Raw genomic sequence first — 15,303 nt, 5'->3', positions numbered from 1 at the left:
TAGTCGGCTCTGGCCATCGCCATCTTGGCAGTGCCTGACTCTGCCCAACTCCCGGCCAATCAAAAATGGGCAAAGAGGCGGGCCAAATGAAGCCTGGTTGCTTAAACAAGGCCACCTCGCTCAAAGCTGTTATGTTAGCTAAGGCTAACAAGCTAGGCTAACAAGCTATGCTACTTTGGCTAGCCCTGTGGTGTTGGCTGGTCCCGCTCATGCTCCTGGTTGGTGCCAGCTCCCTCACGAAACAAAATATCCAAAAGGCTAAAACACGGCTGAGAGGTCAGGTTCAATGACTTGCGAATTAGCTGAAATGACGCCTAGTAGACAGCCAGCGGCTAGTTAGCCACCCGTGATGGCGCCACCTGTCACTCAAAGTGACCACGCCCCTAATTATGCTCAACTTTAAGCCTTAATAAAATTCAAAGGGATGAGTTATTAAAAAAAATTCACCCCCCTGTACAGCTGTCATGAAACAGGAATTAGCTATAGAGACCAAAACCGTTTTTGTTTATTTCTGCTGTAAAGTTGAGCATTTTAACATGGGGGTCTATGGGGATTGACTCCTTTTTGCAGCCTTCCTCAAGTGGCCATTCAACGAACTGCAGTTTTTGGCACTTCCGCATTGGCTTCACTTATCATCCCTGGAGGTTTCTGCTTGGTTTTGACACATGAAAAAATACGGCAGCCATCTGGTAACAAAATATTAATTATAGTTAAAACAGTAAGCTGATGCAGAACAACCACTGCTCCACCCTTGGTCTTGGCAAGGTGCTAGAAACATCAGTAACTGGTAGAAAAAGATTTCCGCACACTTACATCTATGCAACGTTTCACTTTATTGTTGAGCTTTCGGTCCTTGCGACCTTCATCAGACCATACATATGGCAACAATGGACAGGCAGGTAAAGGTGTCACTCTCAACAATCTCTGCCTCCCTGGAGTTGCAGTTTTTTTTTTTTTATTAAAGTACTGAATGGCAAACTGTGAGGCATACAAATGGAAGCCACACTTGTCTTGTCATACAATACCAGAATACAAGAAAGGGGGTGGAACACAGTGAAAACAGAACAACATATAAAATCACAAAGCACCTTATAACAGTGTCAAATTACATTTTCATGAGATAGTGAATGGGGCTTTGAGAGGATTCTGGCAAAAGTCATCATTAATCAGAAATCCCCAAATCTATAGAACACACATCTCAAAAGTAGAACAAAGGGTTATGAAGGAGTATCAGATGAGAACCATCATTAATCTTAGAACAGTGAGCTAAAATATGTTTCCGGAAACATTTGAGGTAAGAAATAGTAATGCAGGAACAGAATTTTCTTTCATATTTGATCGGTGCCGCCTAGTTTGACCGTAGTTTTTTCAGCCTCCATTTTAACAATACAGAAAACAGCATGGTGCCCACTTTCAGCTCACAAATTCTCATATTACAGCCAAACAGTACACTAAAATATATTTCTGAGGACATTTTAGTCACTAAATAGGCAATGCAGTAACAATCCATTTGACCAGCACTGCCTGGTTTTACAGTTTGATCTGAGTTTGAGAGATCTGCTGCTATAGCCTACTGTTTGTGTCCGTAGTGGTGGGCATACAGACTATTGAAGTACAATCTGTAGTTCGACAGCTCCAGAGCTGAGCGCAAAAGGATGAGCAGGGATATATGGGTGCTGGTTAAATGGAGGGAAGTTCACTTTATTACATTTTTACACATACTACCCACATTGTTGATACAAGGCTGGTTGAAAATCTGGAAAATGTCCCTTTAACACACATACATGTCACCAATCTTCTCAAGTGACTCTCAGAAACTGCAAATATGTGTATTCTGCATGATATTAAATTATTCCTTTAATGCTGCTCCTATCAATTATGCCACATGGCATGGTTGTGTGTAATGTGAAGGGGCTTGCTCCAAACAGAGAATTACCATCCGACTCCACAGTTCCCCTCAGCTCAGCAGAGCTTTTTAGCACCTTTCAGCTCATTGTTTGGTTTTGGTTTTACAGCTCACAACTTGACTCTTTTGCATCTCCAATTGCTCTCTTTAGTGCCATTTTCAGCAGATCTTTTAAGGAAAAAGCTCTAAAAATCCAATTCCTGCTCAGCTCCAAATTTGCTGATTGTTTGTTTCCAAAATGGCAACATAATGTGAATACGTTGCACCGTATTGATCAGCTTGTTGGGAAAGCTGAATGTGGCAGGGCTAAAATTGTTGATAAGACTTGTCAGTCACCACAGTGCCTCAGGTTAGGCAGAGGAGAGGTGAGAATAATACATAATACAAACATCCAGCAGGTATAAGTTCCTATTTCATCACATCCCCTCCTGAACTGGTGCTGGGCTGTTCACGGGGACGCCCTGGGTGATAAAAGCTCTCGGGGCATCGAGCCTCTGTACTCTTCAGTGGTGTTATTGTTATTGCTGGAGCTGCTCCCATCTATTATACATGCTCCTCCTGTCACCAGCTACAGGTGCTGATGTGGAGTGGTGGCACAGAGAAAATGAGACACATCCCACGAGGAGTGTATAAAAAAACTTTAGTGTCAGGTAATAGGATTGTCAAGTATAGTTTCATGTGTGTTTGTTGTTGTTTGCTGTGCACTTTATGAGCAGTGTATTTTACAGGATCAGGTTAGGCGCACTGGCAATTCTCAAGAATATAGTAAAACAGATTTATGGTGTGTTTAGACACCTCCCACTCCTGAGGGAGTCGTAGAGCAAACTCTCTAATCCAGCATCTATTGCATTAAGGCGTCAGGATGTTTCCCAACAATTCTTCCTGGTGATGGATTGACAGAGCAACTGTAAAACAACAACACATGTCTTAGGTGGAGGAAAAAGCTTGATGATAGCTTTATATTGTATGTGTTTGTTTTTGATTTAGCCTATATGGAGTAGCAGGGCAGCGGTGAAACAGTGGAAGAGGGGAGCTACAGTATCTGTTTAATCCCTGATCAGAGTGTTCTGAGGCAGGCACAACAGTTATTAGGATACTTATATACAGTATGTGTATGTGTGTGTCTGTGTGTTTGTGTGTGAGAGAGAAGGCCCCATACTTTGTTAAAGAACTTCTTTGGAAGAAGTGAACAGCATGGAGGGCAATGAAGAAGCAGCAGGATGTGGGATGTTGATTCAGTGATTGTCACATTAGCTGGTACATCATTAGTTGACTTCAGTGGTTACATAAAGTGCTGCTGCTGCTGTCGGATTAATGTTTTGTATCTCTTCACAGTGACAAAACTAGGAAATTAAAAATCTGTTCTTGTTTTGTAAAGTGAAGTAAAGCTGGAATTACAATATAGTCTTATAGAAATATACAATGAGGACAATTTAAACACAGATTGAGAAGTTGCCTGATATCAGAGAGAACTGTCAACTCACTGTGTTTCCATCTTCAGTCTGACATTGTGTCCACTGGGAGGGGGATTGATTCTGCCTCACCAGTCACTAGAAAAGAATCAGTCTACCTGAAACTATTTGTTTGGTTCGGTTCAATCATATTCAACGTCGTTTGCCCCCTAAGTGAGGTTTGATTGGGCAGGTGTGAACACAGCAATTACACTTGGGTGCGCACAAAAACAACCAGACCGAGGCATTCTTGAAGAGGTGGTCTCGGTCCAGCTACAAATGAACTCTGGTGGAGTTGGTTTGTGGTGAGAACATGTTCCGACCTTGATCTGAACCAACTGCAGCCACATGTCACATTGTTTGGGTTAAACATGAGCATGTTACAGTCCTGGAGGATTACTAATGTGCACCTCCTCCTGTACTGCCTTAATATGCACACTCAGCACATCCAATGCATCAAAACATTGTTTTCTAGTTGGAGCCGCGCCTCGTTTTCAAACTGTATGGTTTGACTAAAATGAACAATGACAGCAACATAGTCCATGATGAGCAGCGCTTAAATCAACCTGTGTAGTTGTCCCTCCATTGTGACATTAGAAAGTGTCACATTTATCTTGCAAGTGTACTCTTCTTCAACGTTTTGTTTACTTCCTGGATTTTTCCCGCATGGAAATTCTGACCAATCAAGAGCAGCTTTCTCACGCAAGGCATTTGATCTGGTCCTCTTGTAAAAGGTGCTGTGAGAACATGAACCAACTCTAGGCAATTACACACCTTTGAAACAAAATTAGTCCCTGATTCAGACCAAAGCAAGACAACTCTAGGTCTGAAAGCAGCCTTGAACTCCATGCTGATTCATAGCCATGTCAAAATACCTGTATTGTCGGTCCTTTAAGAGAAGAGCAGAGCGAAGTAAAAACAAATTACAATGTCAGCTAATATTGAGAAACCATATCATTAAGGAACAGCCTTGATAGCAGCGTCTGTCTTGTCTATACAGCTTGGAATTGTTGTTATTATTTCTCAATGGTTGTGGAGCACCAAAAGCACAAAAGTGAAAAGTGAAAATGAAATGCATAAATTAACATTCCTACTAAAATTGTGACACATATCGCAGCCGCAATATCCGTCAAAATGATCACAATATAACCTTTTTTTTGCGTATCATGCAGCCCTAATCTGAATACTACAGGGATACGTGCTTGAAAGTGTGTCTTTAATTGACGACTCGTGTGTGTTTTTGAACCTACAGATTTTTATGTCCACCCTGCTGGTGCTGTAGTGGTCAACAGCTTCTTTGTACTGTTGTAGGAGTCTTTAAATTTTCTCTTGGAGCTGCATGAACATATACAGAATGCCTATCTCCAGCCCTCACAGTCTTCTCGCTCCAAACATCAAGTTGGGCTTGTTGAATGCTGATGCTGAGGTAAATAATAATGAGAAGTCCATCTGATTTACTGCATCTTGCTTGGAAGTAGTTAACCGCACTTTGGCCTGACTCTGGAGATGGTCCATCTAGGGTGCAACTAGTGTGGGAGACGTAAATCAATACGGCATGATTTGACTTGGCGCAACCAAAAGTGCCAAAGCCCTTCTGGAGTCTTGTTAGCACTGAGAGGCCTGGCAACCAGAGAAGACTCCAGGAGTCCAAAAATGGTTGCTGTTATACTTTGGGTTTTTGTACAGATTTAACAAACAAGATATAATTTGTTAACTACTAAACCTTAAAGACGCTGGTAGAAAGAGTTTGTCACCTTTGGACAGAGCCATGTAAACTGTTTCACCATTTTTCCCAGTCCTTATGCTAAGCTAAGCTAATTGGCTTTTACTTAACACTCACATTTGTGTATTGATCTCATCTGAATCAAAACGAGAATGCAGATAAGCATATTTTCTACAAAGTTATTTATTATGGTACATATGATGGATGAGACCTGGCCACTTCTTCACAAAGATGCATGGGTGTGCAGGTATTGCAACCTGCTGTACAGTAAATAAGGGCAAATTTATCTTATTGAATTCAGACGGTTTTCATGACAATAGCAGTTTGTCTCTCTGTGCTCGTCCTCGGAGCATTTTATGAAGCTACATTCGGCACAAAAAGTACATTATTGCCCCTGTGGGAGCACGACAGGAGCTGAGAAATGAGAGGAATATAAAAAGGAGAGAAGCAGATTGTGAGTCGGATCCAGAAGACTGGTGGGTGGAACAAGTGAACCCACACCCCTTCTATCCTATTATCTCCCTAAAGCTTCTTCTCACAAACGACTTTTATTGTTTCAGTCACTGATTTAACCCCAATAATGGCCAATAACATATTTTAAAGTCTATTCTGTACATGTTGTAGGTCTCAGTCCATCATAAAATCCAAAAAGATGCAGTTTTAAAAAATACCCACAGTGTTAGAATATTAAGTTCATTTAATTAGTTGTACTGGATTTTTGCGCCTAATTTTCTATTTTCAGAATAATCTGGTTTTCTCTCTTGTGTTCTACCCATCCATCCATCCATTTTCATCCGCTTATCCGCGGCCGGGTCGTGGGGCCACAGGCCAAGCAAAGCACCCCAGACGTCCCTCTCCCCAGCAATGCTTTCCAGCTCCTCCTGGGGGACCCCAAGGTGTTCCCAGGCCAGATGAGATATGTAATCCCTCCAGCTTGTTCTGGGTCTACCCCAGGGCCTCCTATCAGTGGGACATGCCCACAACACCTCCAGCAGGAGGCACTCAGGAGGCATCCTGATCAGATGCCCAAACCACCTCAACTGACCCCTTTAGAGGCAAAGGAGCAGCGGCTCTACTCCAAGCTCCCTTTGGATTTCCAAATTCTTTACACTGTCTTTAAGAGTCCAGCCACCCCTATGAAGAAAACTCATTTCGGCCGCTTGTATCCGCAATCTTATTCTTTCGGTCATTACCCAGAGATCATGACCATAGGTAAGGGCTGGTACGTAGATGGACCAGTAAATCGAAAGCTCAGCTCCCTCTTCACCACAACGGTCCAGTGCAGCCCTAGCATCACTGCAAAAGCCGCACAAAACCGCCGATCCATCTCATGCTCTATTCTACCCTCACTCTTGATCAAGATGGTGAGATACTTGTGTTTTAGTTGAATATTTTCGTGCTCTTTGTGCAGTCTTTTGAAACCAAAATAACTGATATTTGTTGTAAATATAAAAATAATCTCCTGCTGATATGTTTGGGGCATTTTGTTCCCCCATGAGGATGCCAACAACAGGTGGCTTGAGATTAGCTCTGTTTTGATAATCACTCACGATCACTACATGCGGTTCTTTTTTAGTATCTGTTGTTCTATTCTTTAAAGGGAAACTCAACACGGTGTATATACTCACACACATTCATATAAAGGAAATCCAGAGTATGAATTATATCAGTTGCTTCTATCGTCTCACATACACACACATGAATCTGGTCTCCTCTCTTATGTCTTTCTCTGTAATGGTAATTATCACCCTGCGGGACGCAGGATCACCGAGCAGTCTCTGCTTCGCCACAACAGTGCAAAGGTGGTGACGCATTAAACATCAGCATCCAGTGGAGAACACTATGTTAAAACTGCTTATTAAAGATTTTTCTCTTACTTTCTACTTCGTAATCAGCACATATGGATCTACGGAATAGGATGAGGCAAAAACCTGTGAAAGTTGTCAGATGTTAACAACAAAGGGTGCTTTATCAGCCAACCTGTTTTCCCTGCAGCACTGGATTAGATCTAATAGAAAGTGCTATTTCACGTTTATAGATGCTCCTGGGTAACTTTTACTTTCCCGTTCCTTCATGCAGTTTGTGCTTGTCGTGTTGCACACCTGCTTGCAGAATTTTTTGTTCAATGGTGGCAGTGTCTTTTCTAAATATGCTCTTTCATGCAAATCAAGTTCAGATGAAGTGAGGCCAACCATTGTGGTTTGGCCATGGTATTCTTGTGAAACACACAACCACAAAAACGCACCATGCTGTACATGAGACAAGCCAGTAGGGCAATGATCCATTTTTCTGACCTACCTGACTGCTGGTTCCACCGACACAACTTTGCGTCGGGTTATTTCTATTAAACATTTCTCAGAATCAGTAAGGCCTTATTTTCAGGCTTATATTAAATAACCGTGCCAGTGGTTTTGCGTGTTTTAGCACATTTGAACCACAAAATATTTGCAGGTCACAGAGAAATCAGTTAACCGTTTGCAAACTGCAGAGTTTTAGAAATTTGACGGGTTTTTTTCTACTGATCTATTTAGACATTGGTTTATGTTTGTTCAAGTACGATATGAAAATAGTAGACATTTGAAACTTTGTACAATCTATTACATTGATCATTATGTCTGCAGTAATTTTTTAAAAACTTATCAGTATGAGGCAATGGAGGGCTGACCTTTTAAATCAATTAACACACAAGCAGTGAATGCAAACTGTGGCTGTGTCAGAAATCATTCACCAAACTGTAAACCCCAGTGCACTCACTTAGCTTACATTATTTTGGAAACAGCTTGCACTCAAAACTTTTAGTTTAGTATAATACAATAACATAAAAGTTCTGAGTACACCACACACACAAAGTAATGTGTCACATGACCCTTGTCTGACAGGAATTTTAACATAACTTTTCCTTTGTTGTTTGAGCATTTCATCCTAATTTTATTTAATTTCTTAGAGCTATAAAATTATATTGTGGCGAGCCTCGTGTCTTGATTGCCAGAATAAGAGATGAATTCTGAACCTGGAAGTGCTCTTTATTTCACCCTAGCACAACTTTATGTTAGACACTCTAATATCCACACAGGCAGGAGGTCACTAACTGCGTTTACACATGAACTCAAAATATTTTTGATACTCTGAATCCACTATATAGGGTATAATAATTCCCACTAGACATTCAAACAGCACTACAAAATGGTGAACTCACAATAGAGTCCACTATATTCTGAGTAGTAAGGGATTTTGGACACAGCCATTGTTCACTGTGATGAATTAAACAACTCAAGAAAGTTCTAAAAACCCCTTCATACCTACAGTCCACTCACACAGGTGTTGCCACTTATGTTGTTTGATAGGACCTCTTCTCGGGACTGTGTGGGTGTTTGCATGCTGTGCTTGACTGAAATATTCCTCATCAGTTAATTGGCCATGTTACGGCCGCTGGTCTGTGTTGTTGTTTTTCTTTGTGTCCCCTTCCCTTTTTTCCTCCAGGTCCCGCCTCTCCCTCATTACTAGTGGTTGATCACACCTGAAGCCACTTGTAATCGGGGAACCATAGAAGTGGAAGGACTGGCTGCGACCTGGGGTACAGTGGACCGTGACAGCAGAGCTGTGTGTGGTGTGTGTTGTCTGGTAGAAGCATTTTCGCGTTGGGTACTCCTTTGGTGTGGAAGGGAGGGTGCTGTTTTCCAGTTGCTGTTTTGTTGGCCTAAACTTACGTTTCTCTGCTTGTGTTTTATAGATGGTCTGGCAACTTGTGTTGGAGCAGCTCATTATATTCTGTTTTGTAAATAAATCATTATTAAGTTAATGTTGACCTGCTCTCCTCTCTCCTTCTTCCAAAAACTAAACTATAGCTGCGACCAGCTGTGTATCATGCCGATGTTAAAGGACAGCTTTTTTCGTCAGTGTCTGATGCTGCAAGTCACAGCCCAAGCACATTTGATGACTTATTTGGCTTAAGTGAATGGGTCAGTCTGACCTTGAACAGAAGCGATGACTCATTCCTATTTATCAGCATCAACTCATGACAAAATAAGTTTTTAAATGTGAAAAAAAGTAAAACTAATGTGTTATATAGGTTTTTCCAATGTATATGGTCAGAGGAAAAACTGTAAACCCAGCGAAGGAACCATCATGGCAGGAAAGCTACACCTCCTAGTTGTTCTGTTCTGTTGTAGCCTATACTTAAACTATATATATACTGTAACTGCTCTATGTGACTGTGCAGTTCCTTTGTTATTTCAGTACGCTCAGTGTATACACATTTAATCCCAGTGGGGATCAAACCTTTAACACTTTCAGCATTCATGCCTCTTTCTGCCCATTGAAGTAAACAACATCAAAGCAGTAAAATGCCAGTCGCTCTGAAAGGCAGAGAGTGAGAGCCGAGAAAAAAAAAAAAACACGAGGTCCATCTGTGGTACTGTACAACACAATTTGGCCTCTCGTCAGTGCAGATACCAAAGCAGACAGCAGCGTTGCATCATTAGTTGCTATTCCAGTCCCCTAATCATCAGTGGATCCCAACAACATTCTGTCATCTCTGCTTTTAAATATTTATAACACATGAGTATTTCTGGATCCCCCAGCCATCGTTTGCCTAATGAATCTATTACCAACAAGTCCAGTTTCATCTTTGACTCTTAAATCTTTAATAAAGAAAGAAGTATTACATCACAGCACCACCATGAACCTCATAGTGCATGTGTGTGTGTGTGTGTGTGTGTGTGTGTGTGTGTGTGTGTGGAGAGGGTTTAATTTCTAACGTTCAGTCTCTGTTGGACAGTGAAATCAAATCTAGTCTCAATCCTCACCTCTGTTCTTGCAGCAAGCAGTTTTTAATGACTGACCCGCAATGGCTTCTGAATAATAAAATTTCCCTTCACCCTGCTCAGCGGTGGTAAAACACACTCTTTTGTGTCACGCTGTCAGTTTCACAGTCTCATTTTACATAATAGCTGTTCCTCAGATTAGGCGAAAAAGGTGAGTGGTAAATTGGACGTCGGTGACATAAAGAGTGCAAGAGTGGAAAAGAGTCTCTGTCTCTTTGTTTCTTTTTGCTTCTCCTCTCTGTCTTTATTTGTTTAAATGAAATCTCTTACAGTACAGTGAAGGCCCTGAGGGAAGGAGGGCACATTTGAGCTGATCTGAAGGGAGAGCGAGCCGGTCGTCCTGAATGGTACTGTAGAGTTGGGAAGCTGCGTGTTCGCAGCTGAGACAGAGTCGGACCTCTCACTGCTTTTACATGTTCCTCTCTGGCTAATGAGGACACAGTACAGTGTTACAGTGTAATTCATTGCGCTGCATTGTTAATGTTTTCAATGCCATGAGGTCCAGCGTGATGCAAAAATCTTCTGTAAAGGATGTGATACCATTAAACTTTAATGATTGCCTGGGGGTAAGTGGGTCACTGCTGCAGCACATAGCAGGAGTATACAACTAGGGTTAAAAGAGAATAGAAACATAAAAGCAGAATGAAAAATGTGTATACTGTATACAACAGATTTGACTTACTTAAACATACAAACTGAGAACTTTAAAGTTAAGTCAAAGTGTGAATGGAAAAATGGACTGTACATTCAGAAAGGAATTCAGTGGAGAAGATCTTCCTGGAAAGGGAGATTATGTGAACACAGATAATAGGCTTACCAGTGTGTGCTGTACGCAGTATAAACAGTGGTGGATAAAACCAAGGTACATTTCCTTCAGTACTTTACTGTGGTGTTCTGTGGAGTTTTCTGAAAGCAGGGGTGTCAAACTCATTTTAATTCATGAGCCACATACATCTCGATTTGATCTCAAGTGGGCTATATCAACAAAACCACTGCATAATAACCTAGAAGCACTACTCCACTAATTACACGTGAATTTTTCCATACAGTTCCCCAAACAGTAATCCAAAAGTGGAAGCTATTGAGGAAGCAGGTTATCTCTAGCCTTAGGCCAGATCACACAGAAAGTGTTTTGCAGGTTGCAAAATGCGAAGCATGCTGCACTGCCTTTTTTTTTAAATTAAGTGCCACTATTGAAAAGAAAATGCTTGCTGCACCTTTTTTATTCTAACCACCCCGCGTAGTCAATCTACTGTTTATTTTAGTTATTTGACGGTAATTAGTATCTACTTCCTAAAATGTTGAGGCAGAGGGTACTTGCTGTAGCTCTGGTTGAGGGTGAGAGGCTGTCAACAAACAGTTTTTTGGGTACATGGAAACGGAGATCTGTGTGGGCACATGAGACCCTCAAAAGGAGGGTGGATCACAGGGAGTACCACCAGTTGGTCCAGGAGCGTCGCCTTGATAATGGCTGTTTCCAGGCATATTTTAGGATGACTCTGGGGCAGTTTGACAACCCACTGTCTATCGCTTGGCCACATAGCTCCGTTGTTTACCAAGTGTAAACTCATTTTCGTGACTACCACAGAAGGCCCCCCTTTCAAATCATTCAGTTGGACGATGGGAAAAAAGATGATGAAAAAAGAGATGATGTGGGGTGTTTTTTCTACTTTGAGTTGAAGTTTTTTCAACTCGAGGAGTTCAGAGCGCTTCAGCAAAAACACCAGGCGCCTAGAGTGCAGAAATGCCAGGTGCGTCGCAACCCAAAAGACTTGAACAAAAAGCTTCAGTCTCAGTAAGAACAATTACAAAAAGGCACCTCCAGCTGTTAAAACGCTGTCTGTGTGATCTGGGCCTAACAAATCATTTACAAATGAAAAGACAGAAATCTGATACGAATACTTTTTGTATGGAAGCTGCTGAATGACAATATTTTGCTCATTGTTTAATCTCTTTTAATACAATAAATATTCATTGTGTTTTAAAACAAACTGTATTCTTGTCAGGGTGGTTTACATGGCGTATCTATTAACTTTCAAATTTGATCCTGAAACCTTGCACCTCTTAGCCTTCACAAGTGCATCAATATTAGCTGTGCAGAGTCATCCAGTGGGCCTGATTGGACCCTTTAGCGGGCCGGTATGTTTGACACCCCTGATTCAAAGAAACAAAGTTTACCATCAGTGTTTATCACCAAAACACAGTTTACATCCTGCTGGCTGAACAGCCACTTCGCAAATGTTTCATGAAGAAGGAAATGCATTCAGACCCTTCTGAATATTTTAAATTGCCCATTGTTTAAATCCATGTTTGGTAGCTTGCTGTCTTCTTCTTCACTGCCTTTATGGGTACACTGCTACGCTCTTTTGCTTCCTTGTGTGCATGAATGACACAAACAAAACGGGGACATGAGTAAAAAAGATTGTATTATGGCAACACTAGTTCTCCACAGGATACCTTTAAGGACCATTTTGAGGTACTTGACTTGAATATTTCCATTTCAAGCTACTTTTATTTCCACTCCACTTTATCTCACATTTAAATATTATACTTCTTTACTCCACTGGGCCTACATTTGATAGCAGATACTTTAGAGACTTTACTTATCAGGTCCTATTGATCCCAAATAGAGAGGAGAACTTAAACCTACTCTTCACGTGAACGTACATGAGTGCGCAGCCGGACCAGCTTGTAAACAATTTTAGCAATTTTTTTAGCAATTTTTTCATTCCTTCAATCTAGAAATGATGAATTTCACTTATTGCTCATTTAAGTAACATTGTAAATGAAGGATATGTGTTGCAGCAGAGTGGTGTTGCTTCTTTACTTTAAGGTCCAGTTTTTAAGATTTAGAGGCATTTATGGGCAGAAATGGTACTTAATATTCATTACTATGTTTTCATTAGTTCATAATCAGTTGTTAATATCTAAATCATCAGTGTTCGATGTCCCCAAATCTGACACACCAGACCTTTAAGTAAAATATCTGATTATTTATTTCACCATGTAGCATAAAACACTACAGTGGCTATCATTATTATCACTGCATATTCATTCATTATTTAATTTATTCTGGTGACATGCCTTCAGCCTGTCCCACATGAAATTATAAGATACCATCTTTGTTTTAGTTAGTTAGTAGCAGTTCATTTCAAACATGTACAGTAAGTAGCAAGTAAACAAAATAATCATACTATGGAAGACAGACATAAAAAAACAGGTTACTAAAGGAAGCATGAAAACTGAAAACAACATATAATGATTTGATTTACATGTCTATAAAGGAGTGGAAGGAGGTACAAACTTATTTATTCCCACTTCTTCTAATAGTCAGTCATGAAGCTCCCCATCAGTATAAAGCTGTACAATAATTAATTCTCCAAGACCTATTCTAATATGTTAAACAAATTACCATTAATATTTGTCTTACAGCAAGATATGAAATAATTACAAAAATACTTATATATATTTAAACCTTATTCAGAACAATAATTTCATCTTTATATCCTTATCCAATCATGACAGATGTGTTTTGCTTTGTCAAACTATGCGTATATACACAGACTGTTTACATATACATACTCAAAACTGATGGCAATGAATAAATGAATAAATAAAGAGTAAACTCTTGCTGATAGTCAAACACCTTCATTGTTGTACCGTCATTTTTATGTGGGACAGGAGCATAAAAGAAACACAATTAAACTACAGTTATGAACAAACAACAAAACAATATAAAAGAAAAAATTCTAATTTAACTGTTTACACAAGGAAGCACCAGACACTCACAGACCATCTCCATAAAGAGCTCCTTTTCTTTTCTCCCGGGGTTGTTTATGTAATAATAACAACAGGGAGATCTGTTTGATCAAAGCAACCATGTGAATCAATACCAACATGGTGTGAAAATATCTGTGTGTATTCACTTTAATAAGGCTATAAAAGGCAGATATATTATGAACACTGACATGCGCTGTGCACGGCAAAAATCAATAACCATTAACCCCATCAGCGCACTGTGTTATCTTAAATGTGCAGATAACAAGGACTCAGAGTATCCATCTAGATCTCTAAAATCTGCATTAGTCAAATTGTTTTATTTTCCACTTGACACTGCTTCCTTCTCACGTCTGAAATTGCTGAAAATTGGATGGATCAATAAAAGCTTTAAATGAATAGGGGCTGCGCTGGAAGTGCAAAAAACACAGCGGAAGCGTCAGATATTGTGTTGCCATGGAAATGTTATCTTGTTAGGTGATGACACAATTCAGAAATGTGTACTCGGTTAAGAAATATTATGTAACCGCTCCCTCTCTCGACCCTTCTCTGTCGCTCTTCCTCCCTGTCAAAGACTGTTAGAGCACAGATTATTGTTGATGTAATAAAATGCAGCCAGCCAGTGAATCGAAATGACAGATACATAAAAAGCAGGGATGGCGGGGTGGAGATGGAAATGGAGGACGGTCTCTGAATGTGTGTGTGTGTGTGTGTGTGTGTGTGTGTTCCAATAACCTTGGTGACTGTGTCCCCAGCCCATTCCCACTGCAGGGGCCGAAGCCCGTCTATCCTCCTGCAGGGTAAACGTCTCTCCTCTGGACTTGGTTTGGTTCACTGAATCCTTACTGAGAGAGACACAAAGAGAGTATGAAGGGATGTGGGGATGGAGGAGGAGGAGGAGGACGAGGAGGAGGAGTGGGTTTTGACAACAAGAGAAGTGAGGATGCTGGTTGAGCGGGGCAGAGGAGGCGGAGTGGGATGATAGGTGAAGTGCAAAGAGAGAGAGAGAGAGAGGAGGAAAGAGGTGGTTGGATGATGAGAAGAGAAGAGGAGGAGGAGGAGGAGAAGAGAGAAAGTCCATGCAAAGCTCAGTCTTCTCTGTCTTCCCTGACTAAGAATAGCAGCTCTTCTGCTAACCCAGTGCCCCAGGACATGACCATTTGAATAAAAGCCTCTATCACTTCACGTAACACTTGGTGTGTGTGCTCTACTGTAGGTGTGTGTTTGCATGTGTCTGTGTGTAAGTGTGGGGAAGTATGTTGAGGGCAGATACTCAGGGAAATTCATCAGAATAATAAGAGAGACAGACAGGAAACGAGAGTGAGAGATAGAAAGATAGGGAGTGGGCTAATTGATGATGATGATGATAATAGGCTGGTGAAGAACAGAGACACAGGCAAAACTCAATGCTTTATTTCAATGAGCAGTTAACTCTGTCATGTGTGTTGAAAGTCCTGTCTCACTCTCTGTCTGCCTGCTTCACGCACGGCCCAGGGAACTTTATATGGGATGAATCTGGGCAAGAAAAGAGCGTGAAAAGCAAATGTAGTCGAAGCCATGTTTCCATATGTGTGCGCCATATGTCTGATTAGCTGTGGCTCGCATCTCACAGGAGCAACCAAA

At 40.9% G+C, this 15,303-nt stretch overlaps 1 protein-coding gene across 4 annotated transcripts in view; it reads left to right on the top strand.

The window, feature by feature from the left end:
* LOC125890593 (ras-specific guanine nucleotide-releasing factor 2) overlaps positions 1–15,303 on the top strand; it is a 74,512-nt gene that overhangs the window by 8,281 nt on the left and 50,928 nt on the right. The window lies entirely within an intron of this gene.

The sequence above is a fragment of the Epinephelus fuscoguttatus genome, linkage group LG6, assembly GCF_011397635.1.
Source record: "Epinephelus fuscoguttatus linkage group LG6, E.fuscoguttatus.final_Chr_v1".
In the NCBI taxonomy this organism is placed as follows: domain Eukaryota; kingdom Metazoa; phylum Chordata; class Actinopteri; order Perciformes; family Serranidae; genus Epinephelus; species Epinephelus fuscoguttatus.
This window is presented reverse-complemented; position numbering and strand designations above follow the sequence as displayed.